This window comes from Amphiura filiformis, unplaced genomic scaffold (genome assembly GCF_039555335.1).
Source record: "Amphiura filiformis unplaced genomic scaffold, Afil_fr2py scaffold_136, whole genome shotgun sequence".
NCBI classification, from domain to species: domain Eukaryota; kingdom Metazoa; phylum Echinodermata; class Ophiuroidea; order Amphilepidida; family Amphiuridae; genus Amphiura; species Amphiura filiformis.
In genome coordinates this window covers 52680-77422 of record NW_027305600.1, presented here as the reverse complement: position 1 = coordinate 77422, position 24743 = coordinate 52680, and the positions used below count along the sequence as shown (strand labels likewise).

The 24743-nt window shown below is 36.2% G+C and overlaps 1 long non-coding RNA gene across 2 annotated transcripts; it reads right to left on the bottom strand.

Annotated features, from left to right (window-relative positions):
• Window positions 1-459: 459 nt before the first annotated feature.
• LOC140145104 (uncharacterized) lies at window positions 460-23244 on the bottom strand. Of its 2 annotated transcripts, none has more exons than XR_011857986.1 (4): window positions 23184-23244; window positions 2448-2562; window positions 1700-1913; window positions 460-1092 (listed from the first exon to the last, which is right to left on the bottom strand). It is a non-coding gene; the product is annotated as an uncharacterized lncRNA (long non-coding RNA). The 2 variants fall into 2 exon arrangements; XR_011857985.1 differs by having other exon boundaries at window positions 23191-23209.
• Window positions 23245-24743: the final 1499 nt, after the last annotated feature.

The window sequence follows — 24743 nt, the reverse complement described above, 5'->3', positions numbered from 1 at the left end:
GTAATATCACGCTATAACAGTGGCAAAATAACCCAGATTTACCTTAGATTTGTTATCAAGTGGTGATATTTTATACTTAAACAAATGGGTAACGATTAATTATTGAATGATATACATGTAAGCTTCTTGGATGATAAGATGTTAGAGGATAGGTATTGAACTGAAGGCCTATCGATAATAACATCATTGCTCTTCTCCATCTAACTTATTAGCTCTCTTGGTAGAGCATCGGTACAGTGATCTGAAGGTCGTAGGTTCAAATCCTGGATGGTCAGTGATTGTTATCACCAGCTGGCATTTACGTATGTGGAAATTTGTGTTAAAAATCTTGCTCATAATACTGAAAAATATTCATGTATGCTTCACAAACAAAAAATTTGTTGTGGCCTTCTGGAGATTTTTTTTGGCAAGTCGATGAAGATAGTGGCCATTAAAAATAATAATAATGACTTTTAAGTCATTATTTAAAATTTAAAATTTTTGGAAATTGTAAAAAAAGGTTTTAAAATGTTTTTTTTTTTTTTTTTTTTTGTTTTTTAATCTGATGGGCACTACAGCTTAAAAGGGATTTATGGACAATGAAACATTTTTGTTTTTGGCTCTATCAGGGCTCATTAAAAAAATGAATGTTCTATTATACCTTAATGTGAACCGGTAATGCTAATGAAGATACAAACATGCTTATACACACTTTGTATTATACACTCCATATTGTCAAGGCACTAGTCCTTCAGAGGTGACTTCTAACAGCATGTCTGCTGGTACAATTATACCTGTATTAAAAATAAATGATTTTTCACTTATACTTCCTTACTCTGCGCTCCATCCTGAATAATTCCTCATTTTTGTTCCAGTAGTTGTTGATCATGATGTTAAGTGGTAAGAAAGTTGACTGGATGCAGATGTAGAAGGCAATACGTAGACTCTTTTGAATCAGTGTCACAATTGGATACATGTAGTCACGCATGGCCATATGTGTAAATGACAAAGTCGACGACTGGCTTGCTGACCTTACCACTGATGATGGCGGTGTTGATGGTACGGAAGCATTCCTAGGTGCCGCACTGGACAAGGGTATCGTAGACGAAGGTCCTGTATCAGGAATATAAGAAAAGTACAATGCGTATGCAATTTTGCACTTGTGGTACATTTAGTTCTAAAGTATTTCGTATGGACTAAAGTACCATAGACTTTATAGAGGAATAGAGAGTAAAATTTAATTGTCACTATATTTTGTTTCTATTTCTGTAAATTGTTAACAAATCAATTTTCAAGTGTGAACCTATCAAGCTGACAGTATATGCCTAATGACATGGTTTAAAAACCTAAATTTCACAAAATTTGATTTCACCTTGTAAAGAATGAGTTATTAGTACCCAAGACATGCACAGATCAGTCTATGATTGTACATGCTTATTGGGGTTTTGAAACTTTGTCCTTGCATATATGCTACTGAAAATATAGTTACTAATTTCTTGACATCCTCAACTTTATTAGGTTCATTATTCTGGCCACTCTCATTGTACAATGGGCATTTGATTGCTCTTGATGAGATTATTGTAACAAGCTTCTATCTTAAACTTCTATCTTAACAGTTTCACCTTTCAACTGCTGGTCCTATCAGTTTTAGATGCGATTATCTTAACAGTTTGACCTTTGAACTGTGAAGTTGACTCGGAAAGTTGACTTTTAAACTTACTTGATCAGGTTAACCTTGGGCTCATTATTATTGCAACTCTCGAAGTACAATGGACATGTGATGGCTCTTTCATACATACAGCTCATGGATGGATTTCTTGTTATGTTTGTGGAGGGTGTAGACAAACTGGCTGGAGAGTTATGGTGTCTCCATCTGGATCTTCTTAAGGGTGGTTCGCTCTCTCATTTTTTTTCTCATGCTCAAAGTGGAGATGCTGTGAAATGAGCAATAATTTTGAAGTAATTAAAAATTGTCTCAAGGTTATTGTACTTTCGTTACTGATAACTCGATATTTACTTGTCACCATCATGGATAATTCAGTCACAGTTGTAAACATTTTGTTTGTTAGTTTATATGAATTATTCTTTGATTTAAGTAACTCTAAATCGAACTCCCAATTCTCACCACTCATCATTATTGTATATAGCTAAAGAACAGCTTATTTTGTTATTTAAAACCAGTTTGAATATACATTCATTACAAGTCTGTTTTTAATTGAAATGAATAGGCAGTTAGGTAAAACGAATAAAAACACCGATGGACTTCTAAAGGCATTTCTGCAGCTTGGATCAGTGATGATACCAAAGTTAAAGTTACCCCCCTTAAAAAAGTAGGTACAATTTTTGAATTTGGTTTTTAAAAAAAGTTTACATTATATTTTCTGATCCTCAGCAACATTAAAACTGCCAAAAATACGACTTGGGAATTTCTGCAGCTCAGGTCTACAATTATAACCTGCTTTACTAACCTGTAGTCTTGTTAGGAGTGGTATTAGAGTCAACTTTGTGCCAACTTCACATTGCAGATTTGTAGTGGTGTTACTTCGCAGGGTTCTTGTTTCCAATACACTAAACCATGAAGACCTATATGAATAAATAAATGGTTACGAATTGCAATGGTAAAGAAAGATTGAATTTTAAAAGGCCGCTAATTACTCACATTGCAATAAATCGTCGGCCGCATCACATACTGACGTATTTGCAAAATACGCATTTCGAGAAAATCGAAGTTGAAAATTTAGAGATTTTCATTTGCTTCATAATCTTGATTAAAACATTATTGTCGATTAAAACCAGGTTAGCAGTAAAGCGAATATACTATATTTTCAATATAATTCACTTATTACTATCAGAGCATAACTTATTCTGCAAAAAACAATATTAAATAAAATACGTCACTATGTGAAAAGGACTAATGACAATTTCGCTGTTCAAATGACAAATACGTCGCGCAAATACGTCAGTATGTGAAACAGTTGCGCAAATACGTCAGTATGTGAAAAGGACAAAACAGCGATTTTATCGTGTAATGACAAAGTCGCGCAAATACGTCGCGCAAATACGTCAGTATGTGAAACGGCAAATCCTTCAAATTGCAGATACGACATACTGGGCTTGCGCAGTATAGGTGATCGGCAAATACGTCGTTATGTGATACAGACATTTCAAGGTTTTGTAAATACGTCAAAATTAAATTAATTAATATCTTACTAATTAAGCTACTTTGAGGCATGGTTTTTGGTGAATATATAGAGTAGAACATAACAAACTAATATACCAATTTTCTCAAAAATTTTAAAAATGTCGAATACGTCAGTATGTGATACGGCCGACGAAATATTAAAATGGTTACGAATTGCAATGGTATAGAGATTGAATTTTAAAATGTTAATTACTCAAAATGCAAGTTCTGACATACATTTGTATAGATCACTTTTTAGCTGTACATCATAGAAACATGTTTTTATTTAATCAAAGTATTATAAATAGGAAAGCATAAAATGTTCATAAATTTATTTCGGAGCATTAGTAACCACTTTTCTGTAATTAGACGTGTGTGTAGTGAAATAAAAGTACAATAATATTGGTACCTATTGTGAGCACCGAGGTGTTTTTTGTTTTGTTTGCAAAAGTTAAAGGAGTATTTCGTGATCCTAGCATCCTCTTTTTATGACATTTGTCAGTACATATCCACGAAAAAAGCATACTCCCAAACTTTCAGTTGATTCCGATATTGCGTTTGCGAGTTATGCATGAGTATGTGTATTACACTGCTCCATAGACAATACGTTGTATCAAATTTCGCAATATCTTTGCTAAACGAATTAATCTGCAAGAAATATTTTGTACATAAACATTATAGGTTTCCAGTGATATAAAAATCTTAACTTTTTTTGAGAAAAGTGGAGGGATGAGGCTATGGATCACGAAATGCCCTTTTAAGTCTGGCTTGGCTAAATTAAGTTTGATCAGGGCATAAGCTGGCATTGTATAGCAAAATGGTGCATATTTTAGCAATTTGGTAGTATTTTGAATGCAAAAAAAAAGTTGCTACATAAATTTGGAAATGTGTTGGTTTTGTTATTTGAGAAATCCAGGAAAATATATTTATAAACAAAAAATGATGATCCATTTTTTCAAAAGATATATTTCACGAATACATTTTATTTACAAGCAATATGAAATCACTTAATATCAGGACTGCAAAAAGTGAATCTATAATTGTTCAAAGAGGAAACAACATGTTTTTGTAGCCATATACTTTTTTTGTTGTTATATTATTGATAGAAATACCATTCCATTATTCACACGTACCTCTGCTTGCCATCTTGGTGTGCTTGTTACCAATTCAACAAGTCATTAGGTTCAACATTTTTACCAGTGAGAAGGTACAACAGGATGGTCGTTCATTTACATGCAAATGCCATGTCATGAGTAGAAAGCTAAAATGATTAATTTTTGATGGGTTATCTTGGAGCAACAGCAAATTTATTTTCATGAGTAGATATGATGCTGTTACATGCAATGATAAGTTTAGAAATATGTGTGAGATCTTAAAATCAGTCAATTTTAGAAAGCTAAAATGCTTCAATTTTCTTGGGTTGTCTTGGAGCAATGATAAGTTTAGAAATATGTGTGAGATCTTAAAATCAGTCAATTTTAGAAAGCTAAAATGCTTCAATTTTCTTGGGTTGTCTTGGAGCAATGATAAGTTTAGGAATATGTGTGAGATCTTAAAATCAGTCAATTTTAGAAAGCTAAAATGCTTCACTTTTCTTGGGTTGTCTTGGAGCAATGATAAGTTTAGAAATATGTGTGAGATCTTAAAATCAGTCAATTTTAGAAAGCTAAAATGCTTCAATTTTCTTGGGTTGTCTTGGAGCAACAGCACTTTTTCTTTTATTTTGTAGAAGATGGAAGTTTTATAACTTCTCTCTAAATTTTATGGCAACAGCAGTAGGTTCATGATAGCTATAATATGAGGATAATACATATGCTTTGTAGTGCTGTGGAGTTGGCTTAATATAGATATGGTCTAGTAGAGTGCCTTTGGCTGTGGTAGGCATATTGATCAGTTGGTTATATTGCTGAAGTGGTCGAATTGGAGCATTCTGTTTGAGATCATGATTGAAGTCTCCTAGGATGACAGTATAGTCAACATCTAGAATTGCAATTTGTGTGCATATGTTGGCAATAACTTCACTGAATGCAGCAGCATTTGTATTGATAGGCTTGTACACTGTTATGGCAAGTATTGATGGGGAACCAGCGGTTCTTACTGCTAAGACATCACATTCATTGACTTCGAGTGGTACTTGGTAGTAATTAATAGAGCTTCTGACATACATAGCAACACCTCGGCCTCTTGCTAAATCTTGTGGTTTTGCAATGGCAACAAGGTGATAATTCGGGAGGTGATAGTTCACCAGATTGTGACTTGTATTGAGCCAAGTTTCTGAAAGACAGATTATGTCCGCTTTGCGGAATTCAAAGTTGCTTTGGAGGTCTTCATAATGCTTCGACAGGCTTTGAATATTGTGATGAGCAATTATGAAGTGCTTCTTCTGGTCTATGTGAAGTAGTGGGTTTGATTGAGACATATCACATGCAGACATTGTAGCTATATGCTGTGCAATTGTTTCATCACAAAATATTTTTTGTGGATTATAGTCTTCGAGGAAGAGCCCACTGAGACTAGTGACACGGCTAAGTGCCACATAACCCATAGCTGCTCTTGCATTTTTGAGTGAAATGACTACTTGTTCAGTAGTTTGACCTTGGACCTTGTGTATTGTCATGGCCCAGGCAAGTTTGAGAGGATATTGTTGGCGAATGACAGTAGAATTTGAACCGTTTGGTACAAATGTAACTTTATGTGGCTTTATGGCAACACATTCATTGTGTGGTGGTGGTAGAGGGTTCTTTTGTCTTGCATTTGATCCAACTTTTACATGGTAAAAGTGGACATATACAGCAGTAGGTTGGTCGTTTGCATCATTTGGTTGAATGGCTTTGATAGTGCCAGTGACTCCATTACAGAGACCATCAGACACATCCAAATTTGCAGTGAGCATGACTTTAGCTCCAACAGCAAGTTGTAATTCAGGCACCAAACTGGTATCTTCTGATTTGTATGGTTCTTTCTTGCGGTAACTTTGACCAGCTGCTTGTACAATATCTAGAGCCATGACTGTTATTGCTGCATTTGGCAAAGATTCTAGCATGGATAAATTGTGCTTGTCTACATCTACATTGTATGCATACAAGTGCAAGGCTTCTGATGGTGGTTTGACATTGGCATCTGCATTAATAATGCGAGATTTCAGAATTTCATCATCTGTTTGATCTATTGGATCCTCTCGTTTGTGTACACGGAGGCGATTTAGAAGCTGCGCAAACGTGAGGTCATCACGCTGACGCATAATTTCTGTGAGTTCCCAATGTTGGAAGTTTGTATTCCATAGCTCTTGTAGAGGGTTCTTATCTGGCACACATAAAGGAGTACCTGCTTTCACAGGAGGAATTTGATAAAAATCCCCAACTGCTAGTACAGATACATTTCCAAAGTATGAGCTATTTGAGGCACGTTTTATTTGCTGTAATCTACCATGGATGTACCTGAGTTGTTTCTTACTGACCATTGAGATCTCATCTATGATGAGAATTTGAACGTGTTGCAGTTTAGATCTTAGTGTGTTTAGTGTGTCTTCGCACAGAGGTCTGTAGTTATTTGGAGCTTGTGTACTGTAATTGAATGTTGAACATATTGTTTGTCCTTCTATGTTGAAGGCAGCAGTGCCCATGTGTGCGACAACTAGCACTGTTGTATCATCAGGTGATTCAGCGAGTGGTGCAAAAAGCTTTTGAGCATGATATCTTATACATTTGATGACGTGTGATTTGCCAGTACCTGCTCCTCCGGAGAGGAATATACGAAATGGTTCTGGATTTTCACCGTTTACTTTCTTGATACACCACTGGTGTACATGTTTGAACACTTGCTGCTGTTTGTCATTGAGTGTTCTGAACATGGCTGTGATTTGGTCATTTGTGAGCCCTGGAATACAGGTCTCCACAGATATTGGGTATGTGGCTTGATTTGATGCATGTGCTATGTTTGGCTGCAATTCTGGAATTTCTATTTGATCAAACTCATCATCAGAATCTAGGCGATTCTTGTTTTGGAGATCATCAAGACGTTGTTGTTCTGCTTGTGGTGCCAAAGCAGCCCATGCATCTTGCAAGTTTCCTGCTTCTTGCATGGCTTGCCAGGCTTCATCGAGTTGCTCATTTGCAGTTTCATATTGTGCCATGTTTTCAGTGACAATTTCATGAACAGATTTTCTGCCATTCTTTGTATCTACGCTACCGGTCATGTAATATGACTGATAGGTCTCAAATTGAGCAGGCTTGAGCCTGATATCACGGTGTGGCAAGTATAGTCTTATGATATTCATATAGTACCTCTCTGGGTCCTTTTTCAATTGTACCTTTGGATAGCGAATAATGGCAGGTCTCTGCTTGCGTTCCTTAAGAACACCTAGATCATCCTGTAATTCATATTCATTTGTGCTGTCATTATTATCATCTTTCTTTGATTGCATATGATATCTGGAAGCAAATGTTGCCAAGCAAACATCACTGAATTTGGATGTTTGAGGTCTTGCGTAGTATTTGTCAAGCATATTTGGCATCCATACTTGGTCATTTTCAGACATATTTTTCAGACTTTCCAGTGGCAGTGAGATTCTTTGTCCATTTGGATCTGTTTGGATAAATATGACTTTTCTTGTGGATTTTTTCAGAGGCATACTACAGACTCTGTAGATGCATTCCATGACTGGTACTTCTCGATGTGTCAAGTACACACTTCCGAGCTTTCGAAGTTCAGTGATTGCCTCACTGTTTCCTTCTCTAGCTTCTTTTGATGCATTTTTGAGCAGATCACCCATTTCACGTTCTGCTTTGCTAATGTAAGACACAATGTACATTGTGCAACTGTAAGCATCCAAAACATATTGGATATCCATATTGCCATTCCATGCCCGCAATAGATGTGGGTTATAGTTGTTAATCCAGACATCATTAGGCTTTCGTTTTAGGTATACAGTTGTTGATTTAGAAAGTAACTCAAGAGATTCTTCCAGTTCTTTCTGTGAGATATTTGCTGCATTGAGCAGTTGAGTAGTGCTGTTAAATTCAGTTTCAGGGTCTGAAAGAACATTCCAGACTTCCTTGAGTTTTTCTTTGGCTGTTTCTACAGCATTTTGGGATTCATCAGGAAGATTTGGTCTGCAAATCAATGTGCGTTCAGTTGGTGGCTTGGGAAAGTTAAATCGGCATATTTTGCCAGTTTTCCTGCATGATTTAGTGTGATTTTTGCTGTGAGTTTGTACACTGGTTACAATTTCATGAAGCTCTGGATCACTTTCAGGAGGTAAATTACATGCGACGTATTCGTCGATGAATTCTACCAGTTTTTCATCATTATCTTGGTCTAATTTGGGAGCATCCTCCACCCATGCCAGCATATGGATGTGAGGCCAGCCTCTCTGTTGGAATTCAGTACGGTAGAAATAATCTACTACTTTGCCAATTGGTTTAGCTTCAGATTGGATTACTTGTGTGATCAGGTTTAGGACTCTTTGCTGAAACATCCTGGTAGCACATACAGGATCTTTCATTATGTTTTCACAGTGTTCATCCCAGGTCATATTTTTGTGTTCTTCAGGTGTCATTGGTGGTTTGCCGTGTAATTCACGGATGGCATTGTCAATTTCACACCACCTTCGATCGGCAGCACTGAAAGTGACAAACCAAGTTGGTATTCCAAGTTGGCGTATCATTGCAAATAGATCTTTGAGGGTTCTCTCCCAGTAAGCTGGGGTGCCCCTTATTTGAGCCATATATCGATAGCCGTCATCTCTGTGTAATAATTGCTTCACTTGTGCTGGGTTTGTCAGCATAGGTGGTGTGATATCTTTGCCATTGGCAGTCTTTGTGTGTCCTTGTCTCATTGCTATGGATATTTTAGACATTATCTGATTCAGTTCTGTTGCATATTGAGCAAAGAATATATATTGTGGATCACTTGCAAAGCGGTTATCGCTAGAAAACAGCCTTGCATTGAAGTATCTACAAGGTGAAACTTTTGGCATTCTTTCTTCATTGTAAGTGTTTTTTCCGTTTGGAAATTGTACGGGAAACGATTCAGCTTCCATATTCAGTACTCCAAGAGGTCTATTGCCTTCAGCAGGCGCAAGACACAGTATTGAGTCATCAGTGTGATCTGCAATGTATTGAGCAAAATCAACTGGTTGCAAGAATGAGTCAAGAGGTGCAGATGTGTTAGTGACATCATCATTTGGAACAGTTTCATTACTGTCTTCAGTGTCTGTTTCAGGTTCTGTATCAGCATTATATGCAGATTCTGAGTCAGATGAGTCTTCCTCATTGTCTGCAAGTAATTCATTGGTTGCATTAGTTGCTACTATTGGATCATTAGTTCTTTCTAGTTCATCATCATGATCAATTTCTATCTCCTCAAAGATAGGATTGATGTCTTTAAGGATATTGAGTGCTGATCTTACTTTGGCAGGAGTAACATGTTGATACAAGTGGTGGCCTTTGTAATCCAATTTGCGCTTCAATTTGACTCTTATCAGAGATTCATCATTAGGAAGTCTTGGAAGTGATTTGGCTGTTTTATCAATGTCAGCTTTTACACATACAACTTGACCATGGATCCCCTTCTGACATCCCTTAATCAAAGGGATTAATTTCATGAAGGGAATCACAGGAGATATTAAGTGTCTCTCTAGTGTATTCAATTGAGATAGTTCTGGTGGTTGTGGTGCCAGTGCTAGCTTGTTTGCTTCTGCTAAACGTGGCAGAATACCTTTCTTGATGTTCTCATTACATGTTTTACAAATCCATGCATCTTCAGGCAATTCTGAAAATGTAGTAGTTGGTAGCATCGCTTTAAGCAGACTTTCTCTGGGATATTTTGTTTTCATGAAGGGCAAAACCTGAGTTCTAAACCACAGGCGTTTGCATATAATGCAAGTGTAAGTGGGTTTTTGTGTCATGCATTGGCGCTTGAAATTTCTGATAACTTGATGGATATTTGCTCTTGCAGCAGATCTCTTCTCCATTACATTAGTGATTTTTTTGGATTTATTTGCTGGTTTTTTATAATTCTGACGCATACTGTCAAGTTTTTGTGCTCTTGTTTCTGGTTTTTGATAGTCAGACTGCTTTTTCTGCAGAATCTTCTTGCGTGTTTCTGGTTTTTGATAGTCAGACTGCTTTTTCTGCAGTATCTTCTTGCGTGTTTCTGGTTTTTGATAGTCAGACTGCTTTTTCTGCAGTATCTTCTTGCGTGTTTCTGGTTTTTGATAGTCAGACTGCTTTTTCTGCAGTATCTTCTTGCGTGTTTCTGGTTTTTGATAAGCAGACTGCTTTTTCTGCAGTATCTTCTTGCGTGTTTCTGGTTTTTGATAGTCAGACTGCATTTTCTGCAGTATCTTCTTGCGTGTTTCTGGTTTTTGATAGTCAGACTGCTTTTTCTGCAGAATCTTCTTGCGTGTTTCTGGTTTTTGATAGTCAGACTGCTTTTTCTGCAGTATCTTCTTGCATGTTTCTGGATTTTGATACTTGGACCGTATTTGTTGCAGCTTCTTCATTCTTGTTTTTGGTTGTTGGTAGTCAGACTGCTTTTTCTGCAGAATCTTCTGGCGTGTTTCTGGTTTTTGATAGTCAGACTGCTTTTTCTGCAGAATCTTAGATTTATTGCTTCTATAGTACTGTCGTTGTGATGCCTGCTTGTCTTGTTTCGTTGACTGAGGCAAAGTTGCATACCATTTTTGGAATCGAGTTTGTTCTTTTTCTTGGCGGAAATGTGTATCATTGGACCATGAAGAGCAACCAGGCTGTTCCATTTGAGCAGCATCGTGGTCACTTGTTTGACTATTTTGAGTAGCACATAAAGGTATACTACAATTTTGAGTGATATGAGTAGTATCTTGACTATCATTTTCTGTCACATTTTGATAGATATTCTGAGTAGCACATAGGCTAGTATTTTGGGAGTCTTCAGTAGCATCAGAGTTAGATGTATGGGTAGCACAAAGGCTAGAAGTATGGGTAGCACCAAGGCTAGAAGTATGGGTAGGACAAAGGCTAGAAGTATGGGTAGCACGAAGGCTAGAGTCACGGGTAGCACAAATGCTAGAAGTATGGGTAGCACAAAGGCTAGAAGTATGGGTAGCACTTAGGCTAGAGTCATGGGTAGTACAAAGGCTACAGTTGTGAGTAGCACAAAGGCTAGATTCATGGGTAGCACAAAGGCTAGATTCATGGGTAGCACAAAGGCTAGATTCATGGGTAGCACAAAGGCTAGATTCATGGGTAGCACAAAGGCTAGATTCATGGGTAGCACAAAGGCTAGATTCATGGGTAGCACAAAGGCTAGAGTCATTGGTAGCACAAAGGCTAGAGTCATGGGTAGCATGAAAGCTTAAGTCATTGGTAGCACAAAGGCTAGTATGATGGGTAGCACGAAGGCTAGAGTTATTGGAAGCACAAAGGCTAGTATGATGGGTAGCACAAAGGCTAGTATTTGGAGACTCCCGTCTTTTCTTGTCCAACTCTATCTGTCTCTTCTCCTCCTGTCTCTTCTCTCTTCTCTGCTCTTTTCTCTTTCGATTTTTTGAAGGCATTATCTTTTCAAATGGAAAAATAAAGAAAATTAACCAAATTTGCATTGCTGCCGTACTGTATAATATAGCCTTAGCTTGACATTCATTTGAAAGTAACATTCATATGACCAAGACGTTTGGAAAAACTGCAGATTTGAATTCCTCACATGCTGTCACAACTTTCTATATATGGAATCTAGTATTTGTTGTAATGGCATTCAACAAACAGATGATCATGTACTTGCCTGTCATTCTGTGCTTTTTAATTTAAAACATGCACTTAATTTGAAATAATTATTACACAATGTGTTTGTACATGTTAACATCATCTACATTTGAATAAAATGACATATTGCACAAAATACCATCATATGACAACATTTAATTTAAAATTGCAATTATGTTTTTCTCTCTAACAAATTTACCGTCACTGTAAATGTCAATTTTCACTCTAAATATTAGTATTTTTGTGTCAGTTTATACACCATTCAAAAAGTGGTCCTGGGCAAAAGAATGATTCTTTGTTGGTTTTATGCAAAATAAGTTAAGGGCTGGGGTATGAACGTTTGGACAGTATTTATTGTGGGACATTAGAGCACATCAGACGTATCGAATTGCATTCTGAATACGAAGAATGTCATTCTGATATCAAATAATTTTGATTTTTGAAATTCGCAATTTAATACACATTTTATGGCAAATCATTAAAATTGATATTTTGATATTTAACAGTACTTGAAGTAAACTTTATAAATCTGATGATTTATACTTAAAAGTGTATATGTAGGTGGGATGAAAAGCCGACGATCAATTGAAAATTTTGACCTTTCGTATTGAAGATATGGATTTTTTTCCCAAAACACCAAATAAAATTAGGTCTTTTTGGGAAAAAAATCCATATCTTCAATATGAAAGGTCAAAATTTTCAATTGACCGTCGGCTTTTCCTCCCTGCTACATACACTTTAAGAATATATCATTAGATTTATATAGTTTACTTCGAGGACTGTTATATATCAAAAATTTGAAAAATATCAATTTTTTATAATTTGTCCTAAAATTGGTATTATATTGTCATTTTCAAAAAATGAAAATTATTTGATATCAGAAAGACATGCTTCGTATTCATAATGCAATTCGATAGGTCTGAGGTACACTCATGTCCCACAAAAAATACTGTCGAAACACAATAAACGCTCATTTTAGATCCCTTAACCTTATAGATAATTATAGGGAATACTTTTAGATAGTCAGATTAATTGCTATTACTTATGCCTATTCTTGTTATTCAGTGTACAAACTGTACACATTCCGTTTTTTTGTGAATTTTAAATTAAAGCAAAAATATGTGATTTGCATAAAGAATGGACTAAAATGGTAGTTTTCACTGATAGCTACTGATCACATTGTCCCCTTTTCATTTCGAGCCAAACAAATGAGGTAAAACGAAGAAAATTGCTATTTCATTGCAGCGTCTATAATGCGTGTATCAGTTCGCCGAACGTAATATATTGTCATGAATATTTTCGTAGTTTTACACAGCTAGGACGAACAAAGAAGACGTAAGACGAATTGCACACAGATTATACGTCAAGTCAAGACGGACAGCTTTTACAATGTGTGTATAAAATCGCCAATTGTATGATTATCATGATTATTGGCAAAACTACACGCAGCTGATGTGATGTATGAAGACGAATAGCGGTACGCATACAGTGTATACGGCATGTCACTGATCAATGATTAACACACGCATGCGATGTGTTTATTCAGCACTTGATCAGTGAGCTCAGAATAAAACCGGGGATCGAGACCCGGTTTTATTATAAATGTTCAATTTTACTGTAATTAAAGCACAGCAGGCTTAGTCTTTCACAGGGCATTTATGTACACCAATAGTCATTACAATGGTGCAAATCACACATTATGATCAAACAACAAGATAATTGGGCATGTAAATAAAACATTAAGCCTACAGTGTACATGTTTGTAATAAGTCCAAAAATTACAAGCCCCATCAATTCCCCGGGGTTGGGGTTTAGAAGTACTTGAATTGTGCATAAGACCAATTAATTTCCTTGTTTCTTCCTGGCCATTTCTGTCAGGTTAAGCAAATGCAAATGAATTTGATTTAAATATTACTTTGTCTTTACAGCCTACAGGTAAATTATTTGTAGCTACATCATTTCATAACACTGGTGCATATTAAATCAAAAAGTAACACAAAATGTAAAAGTCTTCAAAGTTTAAATGTACATATCCATGTACACCTATTCAGGCAGTGTAACTAAAATTAAGGGGACAGAGTAGACAAGACTGGGCATGCACATTCTTTGTGTCACTAGCTAGAATTTATTATCAATTTGTTTAACACAGTGGTCAAAGACAAGTTTTCATATTTCTGTAAGATGCATAGTTCAGGGATTATGACATCAAATAGATCAAAGCTCAATGACCTCTTACATTATTATTCAAATTTTGAAAATGCTCCGATTCGTTCAAAACTCGTCTCAAATTATTCATTTAGACAAACAAAATACAAAAACCTTGCTTACACATATTGATCATCCCATTTTCTGATGAAACAAAGGTATGCAGTGACCTTGTTCAAGAGTGAGATAGAAGGAATTTAGCCAGAACTCTTTCAAGTACCTTGTTCTATGAACTTATTGACCGCCCCTCGTATGTAATTTAAGGTCATTAACCTTTGATCTATTTGACATCATAATCCCTGAAGTGTGCATCCTAAAGAAATATGACAATTGACGTTTTTGTTCCTTATGATGAGAGGAAGAGTTTGAGGTATCACATAGCATGATTGGAGCAACTTTAACATTTTAAATCATTATGACCATGATGACCTTTGACCTAAACTGGTGACCATACAAAAGACACAAGATTTTAGACACTTTTGGTATTTTTGCATTCCTACACACCTATACAATGTATCTAAGAACATATGTCCAGCTTTTAACCACAATGTTTAGCACTCAGTTTAATTTTGGAGTTGTTACCTGTCTAAGGGGTAAGTTTTGAAAAATACATCCACAAATTTAATATGGATCAATGGAACCTATTTAAAACAGAGGTGAAAATTTAGAGGGAAACACCAATGCATTCCTCATCATACTATACTTCACCAGAATCTGTTTGTCTGTATGTGTGTTTGTCTGCCCGCCTCTTTTCTCAGAAACTATAGGGGTTGCACATTCCTCAAACTTGGTGAGTGGGTGCATCTTGACCCCAGGCAGAACATGTTTGTATTGGTTAGTGAGTCAAGGTTACCCAAGGTCACCCAGAGGTCATCTGAGGTCATATTATAAAGGTCATTTTGGGGTAATTTGGGGTCATTTGAAGTCAAAATTACTCAAAACTGGCGTATGGGCATGAGACTTGGTGGGTACTGTTAACATTTAAAGCCAAATTTTTGGAAGGTCATTTCGGGGTCACCAGGGGTCATCTGAGGTCAAATTAGTACAAATTATATCCTTCATTAAAAACGAGTATCATGTGACAAAAATAGTTTTGCTATTTTGCAAAGCAGTCAAAAAGCTGATTAATGAGGGAACAGAGTACTATTCGAAGTACTATCTCCCAGGGAAATAGTTTGACTATCTCCCTCTGAGCGCGTATGACCTCATAGCCGTTCTGACCTCTACAGGGGTAAGCTTTAAATAATGCCCTGATTTTTATGTAGATGTTTACATTATTGGGATGTTTGTTTCCCAAGGAAATTAGGTCAATACATTAACTCCTATTGATACCTATTGATAAAAGGAAGGTTTTATTTCAAACTCTAATGGTGACCTGCAGGTCAAATTGCTAGAATTTAAGTGGGGTTCGAACTCGCAACCTAAGGATTATGAGCCAAATGCCTTATCCACTCGGTCACACATGCTCCTCCTCTAAATCCCTTTAAATCTTTGGCTTGATGCCATGTAATTCCTAGGTTGCATTTGATCTATGTATTGTTACAGTAAACATTGAACTGCTATTTATTGAATTACGACTATAAATCTTTGGTTTAATGCCATGTAATTCCTGGGTTGCATATGACCTATGTTAGAGAAACAATGAAATGCTACATGAATTATCACAATAAATCTTTGGTTCAATGCCATGTAATTCCTAGGTTGCATATGACCTATGTTACAGAAACAATGAACTGCTATTTATTGAATTAAAACAATAAATCTTTGGTTCAATGCCATGTAATTCCTAGGTTGCATTTGATTTGACCTATGTTACAGTAACATTGAACTGCTATTTATTGAATTATCACAACAAATCTTTGGTTCAATGCCATGTAATTCCTAGGTTGCATATGACCTATGTTACAGAAACAATGAACTGCTATTTTGAATTATCACAATAAATCTTTGGTTCAATGCCATGTAATTCCTAGGTTGCATATGACCTATGTTACAGTAACATTGAACTGCTATTTATTGAATTATCACAATAAATCTTTGGTTCAATGCCATGTAATTCCTAGGTTGCATATGACCTATGTTACAGTAACATTGAACTGCTATTTATTGAATTATAACAATAAATATTTGGTTCAATGCCATGTAATTCCTAGGTTGCATATGACCTATGTTACAGAAACAATGAACTGCTATTTTGAATTATCACAATAAATCTTTGGTTCAATGCCATGTAATTCCTAGGTTGCATATGACCTATGTTACAGTAACATTGAACTGCTATTTATTGAATTATCACAATAAATCTTTGGTTCAATGCCATGTAATTCCTAGGTTGCATTTGATTTGACCTATGTTACAGTAACGTTGAACTGCTATTTATTGAATTATAACAATAAATCTTTGGTTCAATGCCATGTAATTCTTAGGTTGCATATGACCCATGTTGCAGTCACATCACATTGAATAGATAACAATAAATATTTAGTTTAATGCCATTGTAATTTCTATGTTGTATTCATATATTGATTGACAACTAATATCAATAACCCCATAATTTCCATTGCTGTCAACTTTAACTTATGATCAAATTGGTCATTAAGGGTATACGAGGTGTTGTTGGTTGAAGCAAAAAAAAAAAAAATCGATTTTCATTATCTGAATCAATATATTATTGAAAAATAATACTTTGGTGTTTTGGAAATGTTCATTCTACAAATCATATACTTTGAAAACTTGCTTAATTTATTGTTATTAATGAGTTATGTACGTTTTACAAAAGTGTTGTTGTTTCAGCTCTCTTTACAACATAACTCAAGAACCACAGTACCTACAAAAGTATATGTAATATTTGAATTCTTCTACACGCTCGCTATGAATTGAGCAATGCAATTTTTGCTAAAGCTCACTAGCCTACCATTCGCAAGATGCTGTGAACAACATTTTTTTGTTGCTGCTTTGACCAACAATACATTGTATACCCTTAAATTGGCATCTCTGTATGGGTACTGATGGATGAGAATTTGAGTAACTGAAGTGACAGACTCTAGTCCATTCCAACTTGATGGAGAGGTCAACATTTTTTTTACCAGGTGATCTTGCATACAATATATCAGCATTTTTAGGTTTCAAATAATTTAAAACATCAAATCTTTTGTTTTTATTGGCAAGGCCATGACATTTCATTAAAATTATTTTAACATTTGCCATATGTTTGCTTCAAATGATAAATAATAATAAAATGACCCTCAACATATATACAACAGAAATATTTTCGTACATGTACATACCATGTGTTAAACAGTCTGTTCATGGGCATTTTTAATACCTTTACAACATTCATTTCAAACTTTACAATTATACATGTACATGATGTAAACAAATATCAGCTATGCAATATACAGCAATGTAATTTGAACAATCATCACATGAGGGAACAAACCAAAAGATCGATGACGTCCTATGATATTAGAAAGGTTTCTAATTGGGGTTCTCAAAAATCTGGCATGTGTAAAGCGGGGCAAATAGTTATTGGTATGTCGAAAGAAGAGAGGGGGCAAATATTAGGCCAAAAAAAAAATTGTTGTGTTGCCCTCACAAGGCAAAAATCAAGAGGACTGGACGGTCGGAATTTTTATTTTTTTAATTATATTTTTTTATTTTATAACATGCTATTTCTACTATTTTAAGGTTACAATGAGTGGCTAACAGTATTGTACACTAAATTTTCAACAAAAAATTAAAGCATGAGCATTTAAAATGCCAAAGAATTGTTGAAGATGCACTTTTGTTGTGACTGAAAATGTTAAAAATCTGACTTAAAAAAAAAAAAAATCTGAATTTGAAATCTGAAAAAAAAAAAAAATTAGGGTCGGTATTCTTTTGTACACTAAAAAACTTTTCCAGAATTTTCAAAAATCGGACCGGTCGGGTGAGGGGAACACAACAATTTTTTTTTGGCCTTATTAGACATGTCAAAAGGGGGGGGGGGCAAGCAATTTTGGCAGACCATTTTGAAAATTCACTACTTTGGGTATGCATAATTATTGCACAGCCCTAATACCCTCTAGGCAAAATTCCAAGGGGAACAAAATTGTTCCGATGACTGGCTTCGAAAAAATGCCTGTAGGTCTACTTAAAATAAACGAAGTGCAAAATGTTTTTCCAATTTTTATAATGGGCTATTTCACGTTATTTATGTGTGCAATATGGAACATTATATAAATATAAATGTAGGTGATTTCATTAGATGGGTGGTATGTAGGAGAAGCTACAGGAGCATTTTCATTCAATTCTGACAATTTTTTATATCAGATTTTTGCATTTACGTGCATTTTAAATTTTAACACATTTCTGGAGTCTCATTTCATATTTTGAATGTCTTGTGAATGATTTCTTAGGAATATAAAATATGCCTACTTGGTAGTTATTGCTTTGGTAACAAAGAATGAAGCATACACAATACGATGCAAGTTATTCGGCACAAATTGGTCCAGTATTGTGAAAATTATGACCATTTTTGTTTATGTAGCTTCTGTGTTAAACAGCAAAATGGATGTCCTCTCCAAAACAAGTACTATCAAAATTGAAACTAAATTGGTAGTTTCTGCCAAAACTTGCTAACAATTAGTTCTGACTTCTGAGGATATTTGTATTAAATATCACAACCTGACAGTTTTGGTGTCTTGAATTTGTGTTAAAAATGTGTCCTCTCCAGAACATGGGTAAATCTGCAATTGACACAAAACCAAGGGTAAATGTTTGACTTTCTTTTGACAAAATTAACCTTCTCCTTCCCTCTAACAAGGCAAGGCATTAGTTTTTAATCACAATACTACAAGTAGCCAATGTCCTCTCCAGAACAACCAAAAACAGTTGTCCTTAACAGCTCACAAAAAGCATACATGTACTTTTATTTCAAGTGAATGTTTCATCTTAGATATTGACAAGTTAATGACAACACATCTAAAGGGAGCCTACATTAAAAATAAAATACAAGAAAATATCAGTGAAAAAAAGTGAAAAACTGTTTGTTAAAAACAAAATGTCCTCTCCAGACACCCATACGTTGGAAAGCTCAGAAAACACAAGTTATACTGAAAAATATGGGCATTTGACAATATTTAATTAAAACACATGAGAATTAATATTTATGATAAGAAAAGTGATAGTTAGAGAATCTAGTGTTATAATAAAGTAAGAGTTTCATGTTTTTTTTAACAATCGTTTAACTTGCATCTGGATTTACAGAAGCTCGCACTTTAATTTTTTAACAAAACTAGAGCGATAACCGCACCATAGCTGAACCATGTTGCTTTGGCAGTATATTGTGGTAGGCCTATACCACTGCCACCCGGAGTCTGTAATGGACATAATCTCGAAATGCTACGAAGGTTTGGCCGCCCGAGTGGTGTTAATAAAAGAGGAAAAGTAAAGAATTTAAAATAAACTAGAGCAACTGTGCCCTTTGCTAGGGCACGAGGTAAGTTAGGCGGATGACTGTGACGATCTGATCAGCAGCAATACTGTGCTGGATAGTATTAAATTTAATAAGATTGTTTCATTAATTGCCGTTTTAATATATCTTGAAAACTTGACTTTTGACCTCTGTATTGCCCATTACCTTAAATGAATTTAAAAATATTTTCAACATGTTTAGAATGTCATCAGGATCATTGCGTTTAAATTTCAGCTCAACCGGAGCATTTTGGAAAACTTGACCTTTGACCCCTTTATGACCCCTTAATGACCTTAAATTTAAATTTAAGCTCATTGGAGCATTTTCGGTTAAAATGACCTTTTTTGACCCCTGTGACCCCTGGATGACCTCTTTATGTTTTCCTCTTTCATATGACATTACTCATGACGTCATACCTTTGTGGCATTTAGAGATATGTCCATTTCAGACCAAATGGTTAGTCAGTAAGCTAGTAAGCTAGTAACATTCACTCATATAGGCTGAGACCATTTCATGGTTCAGCAAAAAGTCATGTAGAATGATTAAAAAATGTGTATTCATCTGAATGAACAATGTAAACAAATGCAAATAATTATGACCCATACAATTTATTTGAATTACATATCACTGAAGTGGTCAATGTTATTTTGTTAAATGTCCTCTCCAATGCCATGCATTTTCCCATTGAAGCTTTAGCCCACGATCTGATATTTTGGAATTGAATTTTGTACATCATGAAGTTTTAAAAACCATAGAATTTTTATAAATTTTTAAAATGACTTCTAATTTCGGCCCTCTTTGAGACTGAAGTGTACACTTAATGTGCAATAGCCCCAATGCCGAAATGGGCTTAAAATACTCAGACCCTGCTGTACTGGGGCTCCCACGGTCTCCCCACTCAGCTGGATAGGGTGGAGTTTGACTCCAGTACTGAAAAAAATCAGAAACAACCTAAGTCCCCCTTTATCTCTGTTAAACTTTTCCAGACCCCCTTCATATTCTCCAACCCCCACCCCTGCCCACCAAAGTATTTTAACCTATATCCAATAGAATTTTTCTCAATTTGAATTTTATCCTTTCTAACAGAAACACCCCCTCCCCAAAATCATTGTATAGATCCCTGTACTCTCTGTAGTCTGTAATTACAGGTTTACAGTATACAATCTGGCTGTATTCCAGCTATGGAACACAACTTAGGCCGTATAAAATTAATGTTTTGGTTCTCGTCCAGAGGATTTTCATGAATTGATGAGGGAGGGAGGTGTTTTTTTTTTTTTGTTTTTTTTTTTCAATGTAAAATTATTTTTGTCAGTAGTTTTCGGTTTTCTTCTAAGTGTTCGAGGAAACGATGAGGCCCTTTTTTTTTTTTTTTCAAATGTGAGATTCTGAGGGATAAACCCCTAGAGAGTACCACAAAAAGACTTGGAAGTGATGCTTGTTCTCTAATAAACTTATTCATATGTATGAAGATTTCATAAATCATTCCAAAGTCTTAAAAATTGAAAAATCTAAAAAAAAAAAAAAATCTGACAAATCCCAGAAATTGAGGAGGGAGGGACGAGAACCAAAATATTAATTTTACACGGCCTTACAAAAATCATTTATCACTGATTTTGTTACTTATTTTGAAAACGAAAACAAAGGAATTTGAAATTCGATGTTCGAGGTTTCTGTGGCGCCGATTCGGCTCTCACCCAAAGGTTCCATTTAAAAAAGGTCATGTTCTCACCCAATTGACCCCATATTTTTTACATTTTGCTCTCACCGAATGCCAAAAATCCCCGGCAAAAATCATGCTCTCACCCAATGACCCCATATATTTTTTACATTTTGCTCTCACCAAATGCCAAAAATCATGCTCTCACCCAATGACCGGCCCCATATTTTTTACATTTTGCTCCCACTGAATGCCCCTTACTGCGAAAGTGCCAGCCCTACACCTATAATATCCATTTCATATTGAAGTGCCCCCCGGTGCATTTGATTTTTACACAAAGCATTCATGAACAAGAGAACAAGCGCTGTGCTTTTTTAAAATTAGCATAAGCATGTTAAAACTACCGTCGTGCTTTCATTGATTTGAACTCAAAAGTGCAATTTTTGACTTTGTTTCTTCATTAGGTTTTAGATTCACCATTTCTTTAATTCTCAACCTATTTCAACAAATAAGAATGGCTGCTTGTTTTAATTTTGACATATTTGTCTTTACTTACGATATAGGCCTACAGGGGTGAACACAAAGTTCTGGTCGTGACGTAGATTTCTTTTTGACATGGGGGGATGAGGTTGGAAAAACTTTCTTGAACTATAGTGAATCCAACACTTTTGGCGACAGATTAAGCTTATTGAACAAATGCGCGCGAAAATTTTGCCATTTTGAAGCTAAACTGATTAAATATGGTGTAATAGTGGGATAAATTCACGCGTAGCGCGGGAAGTTTTGCAATTTTAGGGCTAAAATGGTAACTACAAATTTCGAACGTTTGAGGACTTGTTCTCAAGTTGTAGGTAGGCCTACCCGTAGGGTGCTAGGGTTTTATTTTGGCAAGTTTGCATTAGGGGTGGTGCAATAATTATGTGTACCCCGGGGTGGTGAATTCTCAAAATGGTCTGCCAAAAATCTCTTGCCCCCCCTTTGGCCGTGCCAAAAAATCTTTGCCCCCCCCTTTCGACGTGCCAAAAACCTTTTCCCCCCTTACACATGCAAGATTTTGGGGAACCCGAATTTAAAACCTTAAGTTGTCTTATCATATAATGCGAGGGCAGCGAGCAGGAAATTTTGCATATTTGAACGTGTTCCTAACGTTTTCCTACGCCTTTTTAGGGCGTAGCCTAATGTAGAAACGGTACCCAAAATTGCTTGCCCCCCCCTTTCGACGTGCCAAAAAACGCTTGACCCCCCCCCTTTTGACCTGCCAAAAATGCTTGCCCCCCCTTTTGGCCTGCCAAAAATCTTTGCCCCCCCTTATAATTCACCACCCCGGGGGTAGGCCTACACATAATTATTGCACCACCCCTTAGTATAGGCCTATCTGGTAAAATACTCGCTTTAGAAACCTGTGTTACTGATGTATGTCATCTGTGATTGCTATAGGCCTACTAAGTTATTCTATGCATCAGCTTTTGTCCAAAGAAATATTTAAAAAGACGATTTTTGAGCGATTTTTATGAGCAGCGAAAAGTCCACTCCACGACTATGTAGCCTATGTGAATGGTGATGAATGCACAATCGCGGCAGCACATGCCTACACATAGAACTCCGACGGTTGGAGCCGTGAGTTCCAATTATTGGTATACCAAATAATTATAAGGTTAATTTGGTCAGAAACCCATATACAAGTCTCAACATTGGGGGATGATTGTATGGACCACCCCCCGGGATCTACGCCTATGCAACTGTTACCTACCGATAGTCTTAGCCCGGAGTCTTAGCCTGAGCACAGATGGCCTGAGTTTATAATTCTTTGGCTTACTGTACTGTATGATAGCCGACATTATCTAACATCATTCACAGCCGTTCGCCGGGATGTATTTCAAAATATAAAATTATCGTTTAATTCACTAATATAAGTAAAAAATCACTGATATAAATGCATAACACACTAGCTGCAATACTTACGCGTTACGGTTGTTGCGATGTTTGTCAGAGATCTTGCGTAAACTTGTGCTCTGCCTGGCTCTGCGGTTCCGGTTGCACCTGTTTGCACTAGCTCCCGTGATTTTTACGAGCGATCAAATTGCACGTACACCACTAGTCTGTCTAGAAGGCCCGCAGCTGGACTCATGACCGATGGTTTTAAAGGGATATTCGGAAATTTTGATTTGAACAAGTTTTTTTACACATTTAATTTTCTGAAGACCCTACATGAGGGAAAATCATTTTGATATGTCCACTCACATGTCCGCTCTTGGGCCCAGCTCTGTGAGTCTTGATCAGGCTGATAACATCACAAAGGAAAAATGCTCCGCAACCATGCATAGACTCTGATGGTCTATGCCGCAACTGACCCGTAGGATATGCCTAGGGCCTAGATATGCATGGAGACCCGCTCTGGTTTAATATGTAGCCTATAGCATTTTTGTAGCACATGCACAAGGGGAGTATGGTAAGGAAAAACAAGTCCGGATGTTCAACCTTACTATCCCGGGATACTATCATGCCTATAGTCTGTGCTGTGCTGTGCTGCACTATGCATGGTCTCTATTTTAGACTTCTTGTATAATGATAGCTCCCTTTTCAATTTTGGTAGGCCTATATTAAAGAAGCATGGGTATTCGGCTGTTTGTTTGTTTGTTTGTTTTTTCAAGCTTCTTTTCCCCTAACTGGAGCCCAAATTGCATTAAAAAAACATGAAACATTGCTCAAAATACAATTAGCCTAAATGTAGCTAAAAATCTGTGTTTCGGGCATAAAAAATTCCCTTGGAATTTTTTTATAGGCCTAAATAGACCTAGGCCTATAGCCCACTTTCAGATTCTCGTAGGCATATCGCTACCAAGACTAAGCTTGCCCCCCCCCCCCCGGTCCATTGTCATTAGCTCTAACCATGGTAAGAGCTAATGAAAAATATTACCAGATCTTTAAATTTTCACAAAACTTCCCGATTTGTCAAAATAAACATTAATATTGTTGCAACTTTCACTTGGTATTTTGATGTTAAATGTAGGCCTACATACATACCATCAACATGCACATGAAGTCAAAATAAATACATCCTACAAATTTCACAACATCTGTGAGTGACAAAATCTGTGAATGTGCCTTTAAGAATAGGAGGTTTCTTGACGGACTAAATACCGGTACTTACTTTGACCAGCTGGAACCGCCTGGGCCTGGACCATCACACGGCTCTGATCACACGGTGTAAACAAGATACATATTTGGTGCATAATCATAATATGTACCTCGCGCCAATCGATCCGTGTTCAACGTATAATGACGTACGCTTTAATATATTTGATTGCTAAAGCATTGGAGAAATGGGTAGGCCCTAGCCAGGCCGTAGCCAGGATTTTTTGTAGGGGGTGCTGATTTTGAAAAAATGGACTTTTTTTCAAGGGGGGGGGGGCAAATCTATGATAAGTGGACTTTCTCCCCAAATTTAGACCTTTTTTACCAAAAAGGTTAAAAAAATCAAATTTTGTGGCTCGCTCCGCTCACATATTCTTAAATGTTTGG